Here is a 6,193-nt window from a genome sequence, read left to right as displayed (position 1 = left end):
TTTCCCAGGTGGCTCAGTGGTAAAGAATCTGCCTGCCAAGCAGGAGATGTGCTTCAATCCCTGGATCAGGAAGACTCCGTGGAGAAGGGCATGGCAACCCACTCCAGTAGTCTTGCCTGAGAAATCTCACAGACAGAGGAGCCTGGCGGGCTACAGTCCATGGGGTCACAAAAGAGTCGGACAGGACCGAGCAATGAAACAACAGCAGTGTTGCTAGGAATGCTTGTGGACCAGTTTTCGCACGGACATATATTTTCATTTCTCTTGACCATGTACCTAAAAGTCTAACTTCTGAGTTGAAGGGTACTCTGTACCTTAAAAAGCTGCCAACCTGTCCTCCCAAACAATTGCATCATCTTGTATTCCCATGAGCAGTGCATTAGGCCTCGGTGTCTCTACATCTTGTCCAACACTGGGCATTTTCTCTTTTTACATTATTGTTTTTAGGGTGAGTGACAAATGATACCTCATTAGGATTTTATTTCCATTTCCCTAATGACTAATGATGTTGAATGGTTTTTTATATGCTGATTGGCCACTGGTATATATTCTTTAGAGAAATGTCTATTCAACTCCTCTGCCCATTATAAATTATTTGTCTTTTTATCTTGAATTATAAGTTTTTAAAAAATTCAGAACCCAAGCCCATAATCAGATATATGATTTCAAAATATTTTTTTCTCCTAGTCTTTGTGGTTTTTTTTCACCTTTTTATGGTGTCCTTTGAATCACAAAATTTTTAGTTTTAAGTCCAGTTTGTCCGTTTTAAATTTTATGGCTCATGTTACAGTCATCAAGACAGTATGGTACTGGCACAAAGATAGAAATATAGACCAATGGAACAAAATAGAAAGCCCAGAGATGAATCCACGAACCTATGGACACTTTATCTTCGACAAAGGAGGCAAGGATATACAACGGAAAAAAAACAACCTCTTTAACAAGTGATGCTGGGAAAACTGGTCAACCACTTGTAAAAGAATGAAACTAGAACACTTTCTAATACCATACACAAAAATAAACTCAAAATGGATTAAAGATCTAAATGTAAGACCAGAAACTATAAAAGTCCTAGAGGAGAACATAGGCAAAACACTCTCCGACATAAATCACAGCAGGATCCTCTATGACCCACCTCCCAGAATATTGGAAATAAAAGCAAAAATAAACAAATGGGGCCTAATTAAACTTAAAAGCTTTTGCACAACAAAGGAAACTATAAGTAAGGTGAAAAGACAGCCTTCAGAATGGGAGAAAATAATAGCAAATGAAGCAACAGACAAAGGATTAATCTCAAAAATATACAAGCAACTCCTGAAGCTCAATTCCAGAAAAATAAATGACCCAATCAAAAAATGGGCCAAAGATCTAAACAGACATTTCTCCAAAGAAGACATACAGATGGCTAACAAACACATGAAAAGATGCTCAACATCACTCATTATCAGAGAAATGCAAATCAAAACCTCAATGAGGTACCATCACATGCCAGTCAGAATGGCTGCTATCCAAAAGTCTACAAGCAATAAATGCTGGAGAGGGTGTGGAGAAAAGGGAACCCTCTTACACTGTTGGTGGGAATGGAAACTAGTACAGCCACTATGGAGAACAGTGTGGAGATTTCTTAAAAAACTGGAAATAGAACTGCCATATGACCCAGCAATCCCACTTCTGGGCATACACACCAAGGAAACCAGATCTGAAAGAGACACGTGTACCCCAATGTTCATCGCAGCGCTGTTTATAATAGCCAGGACATGGAAGCAACCTAGATGCCCATCAGCAGACGAATGGATAACGAAGCTGTGGTACATATACACCATGGAATATTACTCAGCCATTAAAAAGAATTAATTTGAATCAGTTCTAATGAGATGGATGAAACTGGAGCCCATTATACAGAGTGAAGTAAGCCAGAATGATAAAGACCAATACAGTATACTAACGCATATATATGGAATTTAAAAAGATGGTAACAATAACCCTATATGCAAAACAGAAAAAGAGACACAGATGTGCAGAACAGACTTTTAGACTCTGTGAGAGAAGGCAAGGGTGGGATGCTCATAGAGAACAGCATTGAAACAAGTATACTATCAAGGGTGAAACAGATCACCAGCCCAGGTTGGATGCATGAGACGGGTGCTCAGGGCTGGTGCACTGGGAAGACCCAGAGGGATGGGATGGAGAGGGAGGCGGGACGGGGGATCGGGATGGGGAACACATGTAAATCCATGGCTGATTCATGTCAATGTATGGCAAAAACCACTACAATATTGTAAAGTAATTAGCCTCCAACAAATAAAAATAAATGGGGAAAAAAACACAAAAAAGAAAAAAAAAATTTATGGCTCATGTTATCAGTGTCATATCCAAGAAAGTATTGCCTAAACCAAACGCATGAGGGCTTACCTGTTTTTTCCCAAGAGTTTGATATTTTTAGATCTTACACTTAGTTCTGTGATCCATTTTGAGTTAACTTTTGTGCATGGTGTGAGGTAGGGGTTCATATACATCTTGTGTATAGATGCCCAACTATCACATCATCATAGTACCCTGAACTTCTGGGTACTGTGTGCTCAGAGCGTAAGTGGGTCTGAGAATTCTTTGTGGCAATGAAGTGAGGTTTGCTAAAGGGTGTAGGCCAGGTGTCCCTGCACTTGTGTATTGTCGACAAGGACAGACTTATCCCCACAAAGATGGTGAGCAAGCTTACTTCATGGAATTGTTGACACACAGCACCTAGCACATGCATGTCAAACAGGAGAGTGAGAACATGTTTCCTCTATGGAACTGCAGTTTTAAAAATCTTTGTCTCAAGATAGTGTAGACATCTATCTACAATTTCTCTGGGGAGAAGGATATGTATGTGGTGGGGTGGCAAGGGGGGGGATATGTTTAACATATCAGTTTACTTGGGGTTAGTTTTTTTAATAATATGATAAAAGATCTTTTTTCTCCTCAAGTGATGACTTCAGAAGTAATTTTGAATACTCTTTCTGTTGTGTGGTATGTTTGTGGAAGAAAAAATTTCACCACAATAAGTAAGGTGAGCACACTTTAATCATGTCATATTCAGGACTGTGTTATTATGAAGTCGACTGATATAAACAATTTTCTGTCTGTACTAATGCAGAATGCACAAAAATCAAGAACAGTAAAATTTATATGATGGGCCATAGTACAACCAGAAAAGTCCTGAAAAGTCATAGACTCATTACTTCTTATTATGTATGTATCCCTAACCACCTCCCATTAAAAACCAACAAAACCAGAACATGAGAACTTAATTTTCCCACCATTTGAGAACTGTGAGTGGCCAGAGGAGTTCCAATATCCTACAGAGTTATACTGGATTTTTATCACATCTTGAGGGCAAGGTGTCTTGTGTGTGTGCTCAGCTGTGTCCTACTTTTTGTGATCTCATGGACTGTAACTGCCAGGTTCCTCTGTTTATGGAGTTTTCCAGGCAGTAATACTGAGCGGATTACCATTTCCTACTCCAGGGGATCTTCCTGACCCAGGACTCCACCCCGTCTCTTGTGTCTCCTAGACTGGCAGGTGGGTTCTTTAGCACTACATCACTTGGGAAGCCCCACAAGCTGGTGAAGTGCATCCTTATACATATTGAAGTAATTTTGGCTCTTTTAAAATAGACTGTTAACTATTTTACCAATAGTAAACTTTTCAACTATATTTTAGTATCTGTTGATGTTACTCGTGTTACTTATATGTTGGAATATATTCTGAAAAATTACCAGACAAGGAGCAGGGAGAGAGATGCCAAAGGAAAACGCAAGATCTCCAGTTGTCTGGGAAGTTAAAGAGGATAAACTGTCCTGTGCTTTGGTTGGAACCTGGAGTCTCTGCTCTGGAAGAGGAGTGGGAGGATAAGCATCACTAATTACTTCTATGTTGGAAAACTTGCTTTCTTCAGCCAGCAGAGTGCATTTTTGGCATATTTTTTAATGTAGTTTTTTTGAGCTTTGCAGTTTATGGAAATCCTACCCACATTCTGCAAACAGATTGGCTTCTGGTATTTGTTGCTGATGCAAAATTACCCCCACTTTCTTTGTTTTCACAGGTAGTTTAGTGTGAAGTTGGTTTTGACTACATATCAGACAGAAGCCACTTTAAACTGGAAAAGGATTCACATTTGGTGCCAAAACAACCACTGGGCATTCACTGATAAATTATTTGCTTTCTAATGAGTTATACAAAATGAAAATGGCTTCATTTTAAAGTGAAACACATTTATTATAGAACAGCAGTTTATAAAACATATTCCCTTGGTTTCTTATCCTCTATCCTGGGCTTAAGAATGTTCTTATTTATTTTGTTAAAATCGCAGGGAAGAAACCCCCCATCAGTATTGAAACGAGATTTATAATAAAACAGAGCAGGTATAAGTTTTGACACGTTCAATGCAGACACATTTCTCTTTGCCTGTGTCTCAACTCTAATCAGGATCCTTTGTTGAACAATGAAAGATGGGTCAAGCCCACTATTTTGTAAGCATGTGCACATCCAGAGCCTTCATAATATTAGTTAAAATCAATGTGCTGCTTTTTTAATTATTGCTCATGGTACAAAGCAGGGAAGGCTCATTTAGGAACAGATCGATATTGGAAAGGGATTGGTAGATGGCAGAGCAGTACATCAGGCTGCTTGATGTAAAAATCATTGGGTCTGTTCTGCGGTGGTTTAGGGTTATCAGTCTGGTTAGCCTCCAGCTGGTGGGGGGCAAGGTAATAGGTGAGCTTTCCAGGAGCCAGCACCCCTGCCGGGTCTGCAGAAGGAGCTGCTACCCGGCACGTGGCATCCCACACACATGTTCAAAACAGAGACTGTTAGGACCACACGGCTCTGTCTGGCGTGCATTGATCATGTGCAGCAAAGTTTGGACAGTAGTTGGGGAGTCATCTTCTCTATTCTTCTTTGAGTGGATATATATATTTTTAAAGCTCCTGGATTTTGATGGCCAGGTAGATGATCACTTGCTCTGAGGACAACATATATGTGCAAATAGGCAGCTAGTTCTCCGGTAGAAATGTGTGTGTGTGTGGAGGAGACAGGGGAGCCAGGGGTGGGTGGAAATTTCCACCTCGGGCAGGGCCAGTGCAGCTGGACCACGTGGGCACCACCCTGCACTTCTAGTTCCTGTTTTTGTCTCACATGTTGATACAGAAAGCATGCTGATGGAGCAAAACATCCCATAAATGCACACGCTGTCGTGACTGCAACGCTGCAGTCCACACGGCAGGGGTTCTAACCCCGCTCCTCTTAGCAGACGTACTTTTTCCGATGGAGACTAGACTACGGAGTCACTGATACAGCTGAGTTGTTTCAGATAAGAGGATTATGCCACGTTTGTACCTGTTTTGATTATTATTATTTTAAATCAGTGGCAGATGCTTCAGGGAGTAATGTGGTGAGGTTAGACCATGCCTTGGGAGGACGCTGTGTAGCTTTGATGGCAGAGATAGAGAGGAGGAGGCATAGAGGCTCAGGGGAGGCTCAGGGGGAGATGCACAGTGGGGAGGCTGGGAGGCTGGGGAGAAGGCTCGGGGAGGGGGGCTCTGGGGGAGGTTGGAGGGGAGTCTCAGAGGGAGGCTCTAGGGGGGAGCTGGGGGGGAGGCTGAGGGGGAAGGCTCTGGGGGAGGCCGGGAGGAGGCTCTGGGGGAAGCTCTGGGGGAGGCCGGGGAGGGGGAAAGGCTGAGGGAGGAGGCTGGGGGGAGGCTCAGTGGGGAGGTTGAGGGGATGATGTGGGGGCTGCGTTCCAGGGGGCAGCCCCTGAGAAGGAGCTGGTGGCACCTGCACCCCCATCTGGCCATCTGGGGAGGCTCACCTGTGTGGCCAGCCCTCCACCTGGTCCTGGGCTCATGCTCATCACTGGCAGGATTGATTTCCGGTCACCACTGACCCAAGCTTGATTGACGAACCTCCATTTTTTTTTTTTTTTCACATTTTAATGATTGTGTGCTCTTTATTCTAATTTTTTTTTCTTTGACTAATCATTTGACTGATCAATTAGCTTGACGTTGACTCCTGACCAACATTAAAAGTAATTAAAAAAAAAATAAGAGACTAAGGTCAGGTATTTGAGCAAAATAGAAAAATCATAAACCCCTGAAAGAAGATTTGCTATGTTGATATGTGTGTGTATACATAGATACACACAATATTTGGAATG

The sequence above is a fragment of the Dama dama genome, chromosome 27 (genome assembly GCF_033118175.1).
Source record: "Dama dama isolate Ldn47 chromosome 27, ASM3311817v1, whole genome shotgun sequence".
Taxonomy (NCBI): domain Eukaryota; kingdom Metazoa; phylum Chordata; class Mammalia; order Artiodactyla; family Cervidae; genus Dama; species Dama dama.
This window is presented reverse-complemented; position numbering follows the sequence as displayed.